Raw genomic sequence first — 12,288 nt, 5'->3', positions numbered from 1 at the left:
AGGGCTTAGTTAATCGAGGTTTTTTGTTTGTTTGTTTGTTTTTCCCTCTATCCTCTTCAGTCTTGCTCACTATCACAAAGGTTTTGGATTTTATGTTAACCGTAAATCGGCAGGCCACAGTGTGGTGGTTTTGTTTGCAGGTGCGACCAGCTGATAAAGGTCGGTGGCTCCCTAGGGCTGGGCCTGAGCTGTCAAATGTGCTCTGCGAGAAGGCGGGGGAGGGGTGGGGGACGGGACTCCCGCAAGAAATAACCAGAGAGCATATACAGTGAGGAAAGAGAAAATGGTACTGATGGATTATTGTGTGAAAAGTGAATGCACAATAGAAGGTCTGAGAGGCACTGTACCAACACTGGCCTAACCCATCAACGGGTACAAAAGCTTTGAGTGAAAGAAGGGTTAGAGCAGGATTTTCGTATTATGTCAGAGTGTCTTACTCAGAACACATCTTTACAATGCAGAGATTAGGAAGTTCCCATCATCCCCCAAAGGTCAAGATGAGCCGCCTGCTGGTGAGCCTCCTGTTCTAATAAAAAGACCATAATTTCACCCACATAGTATTCCAGACAAGATGATGCAGGGGTAGGGAAACAGCTGTCATAGATGGCAATCCGAGTAACTGTGGATTGGTATATGTGGACTTTGACTCCTGGATGAGAAAATGATAGCTGTAAAAGATCATTTCAGGGTCAGGACATGGTGGTGCCGGCCTTAATGCCAGCAGGTAGATGCCTGTGAGTTTGAGGTCAGCCTGGTCTACGTAGTGAGTTCTAGGCCAACTTCAGCAACATATAGTGAGACCCTGTCTCAACCTTGCATCCAAAATAAAGAAATAAGTAGAGATATTTTGATACCTGAATATGGGCTGTATACTAGACAATGTGGAATTACTGTTCTTAGGTACAGTAATAGTATGGTAGTATATATGAGAATGTTCTGTATTTTTTAAATTTTAAATCTTTTAGAAATACCTTTACTTATTACTTGATACAATTTATCTTGAGCTTATCCATCCCTCCTTAACCCCCAATACATCCCCTTCCCACCTTCATGCCTTTGGTGGTGGTTGTGGTTGTAGTGGTAATGGTGGTAACTGTGGTAACCTACTAAATCCAAAGTAAAATGGTCTTGTTGGCTTGATGTGAAGATCTTGCCTTAGTAACCACAGCTGCTGTGAGTTCATGAGTGCAACAGCTGTGTCATGTCTAGAGGCCAGCATTTCACTGGACTACTCCCATCCTCTGGCTCTGAGGTTCTTTCCACTCCCTCTTAAGTGATGCTCCCTGAGCGTTGAGGTGGTTGATACAGGGATGGGCACTCCATAGTCCCTTATTCTCGGCACTTTGATCATTGATGAGTCTCTGCATTAACAACTGCCCACTGCTGAAGAATCTCCCCTGGCCAAAGTTGAGAGCAAGCACTAATGTAGGGGCATAGCCACAAGTATTGAGAAGACAGTTTGATGATGTGACCATTTAGCAAAAAACGTCAGTAGTAGGCTCCCCCTACAATAGGGCCTATAACCTTCCAAGCCAGGGTCTTTTGAGCAGGTGTGAATTCCCTCCTGTGGAGCAGGCCTCAAATTCAGTCAGAAACTGGTTGGTTGCACCCATAACTTTGTGCCACTGTTGTCCCGTGAGCACATCTTGCCTGGCAGGTCAGGGTTGAAGCACTCAGGGTTCACTGTTTGGGTGATCCATTGATGACTCTTCTCCCCCAGCAGCATACAAAGCACCCTCTGTCACAATGAAAGCTTAGGATTTTAGAGGTGAAGCTCACTGACGTCTACAATACGCTCAGCAGGTTGAGGGAAGAGCCGTCCGTGGTGGTAGAGCACGTTCAGGAGCACAGCAGAAAGACAGCGGTGAGAGCCAGTTGAGTCCAGAAGAGCGGTGTGCAGCTGGATTTTGCTCTGCTCTTGTGTAGGGCTGAACTTTTTAAATGAGAAATTGAAGGCGAATTTTAAAACAATAAGCAAACTAACAGAAAGGCCCATAGAGAGCTACATGGTTACTGACAGACCACTGTGATGAGTCTGAGAGAAGATTCTTAACTCCATACTCCCAAGCAAGACATAAATCTTCTCAGAGAAGTTCATGGAGTCAGGAAATATTCACTTCTCTCAGTTCTTCTTGGCTACTATTGATCATTTGTGCTTAAGAGATGAATCCCCTAGTTCTAACTCAAAGTGTCATCATATCCTTGGTACCCATGGGAAATTTGTCATAGAAAACCACCCCCCCATCTGCAGATTTTAAGTTCTTTTTATAAAATATTGTAGTATTTACATGTGACCAAATGTATTCTCCCCAGATTTTAAAAGCCTTTCTAAATTACTTATACTTAATATAGTGTAATTATATAATGTTCTGTGCTGTTTTTATGGAATGACAAGAAAAAGGTATCCACAAATAGAGATTGCTCTAGGAATAAACTCAGTCTTCCTTGAAAGCCATCTACCACTCATACATATCTTCAGCCCTCATTGTTTGTTTGTTTGTTTGAATGATTTGACCTGCAATTGATTAAAGTAGCAGATGTGGAGTTCACAGTTATTAGTGGAGCCAACTGTGTTAATAATTACCAATTATTCTTGCCCTAGCTAAGAACTACCCTGAAAGAACTGTCCACCCTAGTCATATTGGGGATTGAAGATGAGGCTCACACATGCTAGGCAAGCACTCTACCACTGAGCCATACCCTCAGCCTTCTTTTGTTTGTTTGTTTGTGTTTTCTGTTTGTGGTGATGGTGATGTTTTTTGTTAGTTTGTTTGAGACAGGATTTCTCTGTGTAGCCCTGGCTGTCCTGGAACTTGCTCTGTAGACAACGCTGGCCTCAAAAGCGGTAATCTGTCTGCCTCTGCCTCCCGAGGGCTGGGATTAAAGATGTATGTCATTACACGCAGCCTCAGCCTTCTTTGGTTTTTTATTTTGAGTCGGGGTCTCAACAAGTTGTTCAGGCAAGCCTTGAACTCATGATCTTTCTGTCTCAGCTTCTCGAGTAGCTGGGTGACTGGCCTGCTCTACCAGGACCAGCTGTCTTTTTCCTTTTCACATCTGAGATCTGTGTCAGTATGTAAGGGAATCTGAGAAAGTAAGTTCTAGCTAGGATTGAAGGGTAGTTCATTTTCCCTTCCACATCTGAGGTCTGTGACAGTATGTAAGGAAGTTTGAGAACATATACTAGTATCAAGTGGTCTTTCGTTTTTACCCTGGTTGAGAAAATGCTAGTGAAATAACTAGTGTCTGACAGAACATAAATAATGAAATTCCCTCTTAGTCCTTTTGTGCGTCAGTCACATGTAACCTTGTGTAAAAAAACCTTCTCTATATCTTGTTCAGAGAAATTTCTAGAAGGCATGTGCAGAAGACTTCCTACTACAGAATAAAAGAACAGAGTCACCTCTCATCAGGTGTGATGGCTCATGCCCCTTATTCCTAGCACTCAGGAGGCAGAGATAGGAGGCTCATCAAAAGTTCCAGGCTAGCCTGCTTCACATCATGAGTGAGTTCCAGGCTAGCCTGGTCTACAGAGTGAGTTCCAGACCAATGAAGGCTACAGGGTGAGACCCTGTGTAAACATACATACATACATACATACATACATGCATACATACATAAGATACTGCATTTAATCTCCTATACAGACCCCTTTTGTTCCAGGTTAATTTTTCTATAACTAGGTGTTGTGTGTATGAAAATGGCCATTTAAAGCATTCACATTTACTCGGATATGTGTCTGTAGTGATATACGTGTGTGTGTGTGTGTGTGTGTGTGTGTGTGTGTGTGTGTGTGTGTGTGTTCTCTGATTCTCTGTTATGCTGCTAAACATTTAGAATGTTGTTGGTGTTACAAGAAAAAAAAAAAAACTACCTAATCAGATCCAGGAAAGCTGGTTTATTCTTTGTGGTCAGAGCTTTTCATGGGTTACAGTTCTTGGATCTGTAGAATATTGTATACAATGTTTTCCAAGCTATGTGCAAAATATTATACATTATATAATGTATATAATATATGTACTTCATATACTATATATACCCTATATATACACACATATATGGACATTTTGAAAAACTAGCTAGCATTGACTGGAATCAACGTTTGGAAATCCTACCTTCAGTGTATTATTGAGTGAGTGGCCAGAGCACCCTCATAAGTATGTAGATCATAAATGTTGTCATTTGTGTTTCTCATTGCCTGGCAGGTTAGAATTCAAATTTCAGATTCTAGTTTTCATGGATCATTTAACCCCAGTCTAATTTCCTCTGTTTCTTCCTAGAAAATCTTTTTTATTATCAATAATTTTTATTTTTTAGTACACCAGAATGTCAATTATAGTGCTAGACATGGTGGCACACGCCTTTAAACCCAGCTTTCAGGAGGCAGAGGCAGGTGGATCTCTGTGAGTTTGAGCCCAGCCTGGTCTACAGAGTGAATTCCAGGCCAGCCAGAGCTACACAGTGAGACCCTGTCTCTGAAGCAGCACTCAGTTATGTATAACGTTGAAGACTTTGAGGCTGTGTAAAGGGAGAGGCATTTTCTGCACTGGCTCTTCTCCCTCCAAAGCCAGTCTGAATTCTTTGAACTAGGTCCTATATTTCAGCACATTCCTCCTGAGAGCTATGACCGATTAGTATTTTTGCTCTTACATTTTCAGCCTTCCTGTTTGAGTATCAAGATTCCCCTGTCAGTCAGGTATAGTGGCACATGGTTGTAATCTCAGCCCCTCGGGAAGCTGATACAGGAGGATCACAATTTCAAGGTCTGCCTGGGCTGAATAGCAAGTTCCAGGCCAGCCTCTACATAGTGAGAGCCTGTTTTAAGTCTGCCATTCACCCTGCAAAAAGAGAAAGGGATGGATGGAGGAAGGGAGGAAAGGGGGAGGGGGAGAGAGGGAGGGAGGGAGGGAGGAGAGAGAGAGAGAGAGAGAGAGAGAGAGAGAGAAGAAAGAAAGACAGACTTTCCTACTAATTATTTCTTTCATGTATATTACCAGTTTCCCTGATTCCCTTAGTGGCAGCTAGGTTGGCAAAAGGTTGATTCTAGGACTGTGAGTGACAGGAGTTCCTGGACCAGCTGTCCCAAACCTGGACATGACAATACCACACAACAGGGGCACCAGCATTAAGGAAGAACCAAGAGGCCTCTTATGAGAGCACTTGGAGGACTCTGGAGCCACATGAGCATGGCTGTCATGTAGTCAGTGTGGATGGAGCCAGACAGCACCCTGTTTATAGACAGCCGTTCTGATTGGCAGTGCCATTGCACACCAGTTGCTGTATGGCTTACCTCTCATCCTGAGTCAGTTTGTAAGCAATCCTGCGTCAAGTTGCACAGAGTCCCCACAGATCATAACAAGGCAGAAATCAAAACTAAGCTAATCAGTGCCAAAGAAAAGGTAGATCAAAGAGACCAAGAGCAGGCGGAAGCCAGGAAAAGAGATGCATCCAAGGACAAAAACAGGAAACCCGTGCTGTCAGGAAGTTAGACATCTTTAAATTCCCACTGTCAGGATGAGGGACATTAAAACCAGCATGAAACCGGGGCTGGTGGCCCACACCTGTAATCTCAGCCTTGGGAGGTGAGGCAAGAGGATCAGGCATTCAAGGCCAGCAAGAGCTACATGAGACATTCTTCCCCCCCACCCCCCCACCCACCCCCCGCTTGATGATAATGATGATGATGGGGCTGGAGAAATGGCCCAGCAGTTAAGAGCACTTTTAGCTCTTGCAGAGGACCTGGGTTAGATTTCTAATACCCACGTGGCGGCTAACAACTGTAACTTCATTTCCAGAGGATCCAACACCTTCTGGTGTCCTCAGACACTGTACACACACATGGCCCAGAAATATACATGCAGGCAAAAATACCAATACACAAAATAAAAATGAATTAATTTTTAAAGTAATAACAACAGCAAAACAAAACACCACCAGCAGTAGACAGTTAAAAACCAGAAAGGGCCGGGCGGTGGTGGCACACGCCTTTAATCCCAGCACTCGGGAGGCAGAGCCAGGCGGATCTCTGTGAGTTCGAGGCCAGCCTGGGCTACCAAGTGAGTCCCAGGAAAGGCGCAAAGCTCCACAGAGAAACCCTGTCTCGAAAAACCAAAAAAAAAAAAAAAAAAACCAGAAAGGCCAAAATACAAGGCAAAGCGGTAAATACAGAAACGGGAATTCAGTGAGGCATGGTGGTGGTTCACCCACTAGGACCAACAAAGAAAAGGCTAACCTGGTCCCTCGTGAGCTCCAGGCCTTCCAGGACTACATGGCAAAACCATGTCTCGGTAGGGAAAAAGAGGGGTACAATGGGAGAAAGAAATGGGAATTCCTCAGGAAATAGAGCCTAACCACGAGGGACACGAAGCAGCGGGACATAGGATCCACCAGGAAAATTAGGAAGCCAGAGGTAGCATGGGAAGGCCGTAAGACCTCCACGTGAAAGAGCTTGCCAGGCGGTGGTGGCGCACGCCTTTAATCCCAGCACTTGGGAGGCAGAGCCAGGCGGATCTCTGTGAGTTCGAGGCCAGCCTGGTCTACAGAGTGAGTTCCAGGACAGGCACCAAAACTACATGGAGAAACCCTGTCTTGAAAAACCAAAATAAATAAATAAATAAATAAAAGAAAGAAAGAGCTTCTGCCCCAGCTCAGAAGTCTCGGTTACTGCCCAGGTGGAAGTCTACATCAGTTTGGACAGCCACTAACCATAGAGGCTCGTTACACTTGACAGTGCTAATTCGAGACCCTTGTATGATGCTGCTTCTCTGTATTTAATCTTAATAAGGAAAACAAGGGGGAGAATACTTCCAAAAGAGGACTGCTGTCATACCAAAGACAAGAGAGAATTAACTGTGAGAGCTTGTGTGAACTAGGCACCGCACCTCACAATACAATAATGACCCAAGTATCACCCGCATCTCACAAGATAAATACAGCCTTGTGATGATGTCTCAGTCAGCAGTGGAGCACATGCATGACAGGGATTCTATGAATTACCTCACCCGATTTGTTGTAGCTATCTTCAGACCATGTATGACGGTATAATGTTAGCACAATGCAAAATTGCCTGATGATTCGTTTCTCTGAATACTGCCCTGCCCTACTGGTTTTTTTGACTATTTTCCAGAGGACAGGTCATCAGTTTCATGTGTGTCTGCCTCGTGAGGCTTTGGGCTGGTTACCTTCAAGGCTTGCGTTCAGTCTTCTGTGCTTTTGAGTCCATTGCTTTAAGCTCTCAGCCAATGCTACAAGGCCTTCTGTGCTCTCCAAGCTAGAAAGGAACCTTCTTTTGCGGGTACATTGTTATAAAAGGGGACTGTTTTCAAGCTGAAAAAAAAAATCTGACAGTTTTTGTGCTATAAAATTATGCAATAAGAATGAACAGTCTCGGCTAGAAAAAAAACACTGTGAATCTGGTAGGGTCACGTCCTCACTGCCCTTTTGCCCTTTCTGCCCTCTGCCTTGCTGTAAGTTTTTGCCAGAAAATTTCCCTATCTTGTGTTCTGTGTCTTTCATCTTCTGATAGTTATTTCTCGGAGAAAGAGTCTCACGTAGCCCAAGTTGTCCCTCAACTCACTGTGTCTAGCCTTGAACTCCTGATCTTCCGGCCTCCACCTCTGAATGCTGGGATTTCAGGCCTGCACCTCCATGCCTGGCTTCTTGGCAGTTTAAAACAAAGAAAAATATTTTGCTGGCCTGTCTTCAAATAGCTAGGTTTCAAAACACAGGCTCTAACTGTCACATCTTTTTATTTGCCCAGCATCTAGAGATGTATTAAAGACTAAGTGTGGTGGCCCTTGCCTTTAGTCCCAGCACTCTGGAGGCAGAGGCAGGAAGATCTCTGTGACACTGGGGCCAGCCTGGTCTACAGTGTGAGTTCCAAAGGCCAGCCAAGACTATATAGTGAGAACCTGTCTCATCCCAACCCAGAAAAAATATAGAGATGAATTAATTGCAGGACCAGTGCACACTTTGTTGGAGGGCCTTTGATAAACTGATGTTGTTCTGTTGGTTAGTTTCAGGAAATGAGGTTTGACTCTTGTGCAAATCTCAAGTATGGTGAAATAATGAAGGTATATTAAACAAATGAAGATTAATATCATTTACTGACTCAGAAATAAGTCAGCAGCAGCAGTCTGGAGTTTGGTCTGTCTTTGTGTGGAGAGAGTAAAAGGCTGGGCCCTTCATGTTGTAGCTGATTTCCCTCTTTCTCAGCATAGTTATATTAACAAGACAGTGGAAAAAGAAGCACAGAACACCACGTTCTTAACTTTCCTTCCCAAGGTTGGGTTTCTGGGTAACAGGAAGAGACTCTTCCTTCAGCTCACTGCTGAGCCTATTTTCCATTTGGCCAATAGGCTCTGTGTTTGCCCACCTGGGCTTCTGGAAGCCTCAGAGGCACATGCTCCATTCCGGTGTGTACATTCGTATCCTGTTGCGTGTTGAATGTTTGCCATGGGACAGACACCCGGCTGGAGGCGAGGCTGTGGCAGCACTTTGCAAACTTTCCACTGCCTCATCACTCCTGGGAGGGGAAACAAATGTGAACCCAGCAGGGCCTGGGTGGGGTACAGCAGGCCAGCCAGCCAAGCACTGAGAAATCAGAGATTTGACTTTAGAGGCTATGAGAAGGCTGGATTCTTCCCTACAGCACACCTACATTTGTTTAAGGGGTTTGGTTTGGTTTTGAGATGGGACTCTTACTATGTAGACCAGGCTGGCCTCAAACTTGCATCAATCCTCTTGCCTCTGTCTCAAAAATAATAAAATAATTATTATTATAAATAATGATAAATAGCTGGGCTTGGTTATATATGCCTATAGTCACGACACTTAGGAGGCTGAAGAAGGATTGCAATACGTTTGAGGCCAGCCCTAGGCTAAACAGTGAATTCCCGACTAGCCTAGGCTACAGTGTGAGACCCTGCCTCAAACAAAAAAACAAAAACAAACACTCCACTATAACAATAGTAACAGCTAGGCTCTCCTTGGATCTTCAGGTCATTCTACCTTCTTTCCTCCTCTGGCTCTGAGACCCCCTGACCCCGTGCTTTAGAATGTGAACTTGGCTTTGACCGGCACGATCGGTGGTTAAATTGTTACTTAATGCTCTTTCCCTTGTGAATTATAGGCTCAGTTAGCACCCAGAGAACCATCTTTTTGTCCACTGTGTCAGCCGTGTTTGGCAAAGGCAGGCTTTCAACAGACGTTTGTGGAACGACCATGCCTGAGTTCGAGAAACCCAGGAGCATCGAGAATTAGAATATGGTCCTTGTTTTCTGGGGGGAGGCGGGTTGTGGCAGCTGAAGAGAGAACTGTATAGTAACATAATGTGAAAGATAACAAGTGATGAATGTTAAACGGGTAACTCAAAGCCCCCCCCCCCCCCCCCTCGCTGACTCCGCCAGACTGGTCTTCCAGTCTCAATGTGAGCATCATTACAGACAAAGTCAGTTCAGGGAGAGGAGCAACTTCCGTGGGCTCGGGTGATCTCAGCAGGCTCCAGGAGGGGTGGGGGTGATGGGGAAAATAGCCGCAGGGGAAAGATCTCTGGACCCGTGGCCGCCTCACTACTCTGAGCTCATGTCCTTCCCTTGACGTCAGTAATTATTGGGTGTCTGCTGTGGGTCAAGATCTGTGCTGGGAGCCAAGATTTTATTGGTGAATAAAAGTTATATAGTCCCCGCCCTCACCGAGATCAGCAAGTAATTGTGCTGAAGCCAAATTGCAGTCGGAGGAGTACCTCGGGGGCAGCACGTGACCCAGATTTTGAGACTCAGGGTCTGAGCTGATGGAGGAAATGGAACTCACATAGAGACTGGAAGATGAGTCTGTGGCAGAGTCAGCAGGGGTGGGCTTGGAGTAAGGCTTCCTAGGCTTTGAGCAAAGGGCACATAAATGAGCCAGGAATTGGGGGTGGTCCAGGAGGACATTGGGAATGCAGTACAGAAAGAAAAATGGCACTACAGAGGCCAGAGTATGAATTTGAACTTTATCTTTGGGACAGTGAGAAGCCACTGGGGGATCTTAAAAGAGTGAAATAAAGTTAGTACAAAAAAAAAAAAATCACTGCCGGGTGGCGGTGGCACACGCCTTTAATCCCAGCACTCGGGAGGCAGAGCCAGGCGGATCTCTGTGAGTTTGAGGCCAGCCTGGTCTACAGAGTAAGATCCAGGACAGGCACCAAAACTACACAGGTCAAGGGCTGGGCGTGGATGGAGAAGTAGATGAGTTCTCCTCATCACTCTGCAAGGATAGGATTTGGTGATTAGTAGGTAGAAAGGAGGTGAAGGGAGGTGAAGGAAAGATGACAAGGAGGACACCCTGGTTTCTGAAACAACTTCTTGAAATTCTAGAGGAGGAACAGGCAGGCAAGAGCTCTTCTCACATATTTTAAGGGTTTGAGGGAAGATTTTAAGAATCTAGCCAAGGGAGGGTTTTTGGTTAGGTAACTCCGATCTGGTCCTCAGGATCCAGATACAGATTTTTAGAGTTAGCAGAATATAGAGAAAAATTAAAATTACAAATCTAATAAAAAAAAAAATAGGCCGGGCGGTGGTGGCGCACACCTTTAATCCCAGCACTCGGGAGGCAGAGGCAGGTGGATCTCTGTGAGTTCGAGGCCAGCCTGGTCTACAAAGTGAGTTCCAGGAGAGGCGCAAAGCTACACAGAGAAACCCTGTCTCGAAAAATCAAAAAAAAAAAAAAATAGAAAAAAACTAAAATAATTAAAATTTCAAGGTAAGTAAGAACCCTTGGTGAGGGATGAGAAAATAATTTCTAAGACAAGACTTTGAAGAATACCAGTATTTAAGACGAAGGAAGAGAACCTGAAAAGAGACCAAGAGGAGAGTAATGAGGAAAATGCAAGAGCCGGGCTGAATGGCCAAAGGCCTCCCTTCACTCTGAAGTCCTGTGGTCCTGCAGAGCTTGGGATCTTAGCCAGGCCTCAGAAACAGAGCACAAAGAGAACGGGACATTCCAAGCAATGGTGCCACATTTGCCAACTTCCCGACAAGAAATAGAGGGTGGGCTCAGACCGAATAGCTTGAGAAGGTTTCGATAAAGAGGCTATTTACAAGGACGTAGGAAGCTTTAGAGAAACAAGGAGGCAGAAATCCGGCAAGAGTCATAACAGAGACCCTTTCCCACCCCAAGGCCCAAAGCCAGCAAAAGAGGGTGGCCTGTGGGGTGACATGCTCTTCTGGAACGCCCCCTCCACACACCCCCTCCTCCCATGCCACTGTGTCCCCTGCTTTGCCGCTGGTTGCCTCCTGTGGGTCAAACAGAAGCCAGGAAGGACAGAAGCCAGGAGGGACAGGAGCCCAGGTGCAGTCTAGGTAGACAACACTTCCTGGGCCACAGCAGAGTGGAGAACAGAAATGGAAGGATGAGCGGACTATTCTAGAACAGTTACCCTGGACATGAGAGTGTTGGGGGAGAGTATATTAGTTTCTGTGTTGTTGTGACAAAGAGCAAACTCAATTGCTTAAAACAGTATGAATGTGTTGCCGCTTCAGAAGTTAGAGACCCAAATGGGTCTCGCTGGTGTCAGTGGGACCTTGCTGCTCTCTAAAGGCTGCAGGGGGAAAGTCCAACTTCCGGAGTCCCCACAGTCCTCTTCTCATGGCCTTTCCTGCATCTCCAAAGTCAAAAATCATGACGTTCTGACCTTCTGTCCGTGCCATGGCCACTTACCTTCCTCTTCCGTCACCTTACTACTTTGGAGTAAATTGTGCCCACTCGGACAATTCAGAATGCTTTCCCAATGACAGGCCCTTAATTTAGGGGTTGGGGATGTAGGTCCCTTAGCGCAGCCCATAAAGAAGCCCCTTCGAAGATGTCCCATTTCCCCACTCCACAAATCCTCCTCCAAGCCACTCCAACCCGTCACATACTTTCCTGTCTCTCTGCTTATGCTCTTCTCTATGCTAGATGGCCTTTTCACGCCCATGTTCTCCTTAGGACCTCTTCCTTCAAGGGTCAATGACAATCTCTCTTTGGAGTGACTCCCACTTCAGACATTATTGTAACTTATTACATGGTATTATTGCCATTTGCGTGACTGTCTCGGTGAACTAGGACCTTCCTGAGGGAACTTTTCTAGAACTGCCCTTGGTAATGGCAGGTAGACAGCTGACACTGTCTTGAAAGAGCTGGCTGGACTGAATGCAGAGTTGTCTTGCTAGGGAAGATCTGTAGAATTTTCTGCAAGAGACTGAGTAAAACTTGCATTTGGTGTGAAAGTTTAAGAATGAAGCATTTCATTAAGAATGAAGCTCAGTGGTA

The 12,288-nt window shown here is 45.3% G+C and overlaps 1 protein-coding gene across 3 annotated transcripts in view; it reads left to right on the top strand.

Moving 5' to 3' along the window:
* Positions 1–12,288, top strand: part of Tmod2 (tropomodulin 2) — a 61,006-nt gene that overhangs the window by 1,454 nt on the left and 47,264 nt on the right. The window lies entirely within an intron of this gene.

This window comes from Peromyscus californicus, unplaced genomic scaffold (assembly GCF_007827085.1).
Source record: "Peromyscus californicus insignis strain IS unplaced genomic scaffold, ASM782708v3 Scaffold_11__1_contigs__length_118956290, whole genome shotgun sequence".
NCBI lineage: Eukaryota > Metazoa > Chordata > Mammalia > Rodentia > Cricetidae > Peromyscus > Peromyscus californicus.
Note: the sequence above shows the minus strand (reverse complement) of the source record. Positions and strands in the feature narration are given on the sequence as shown.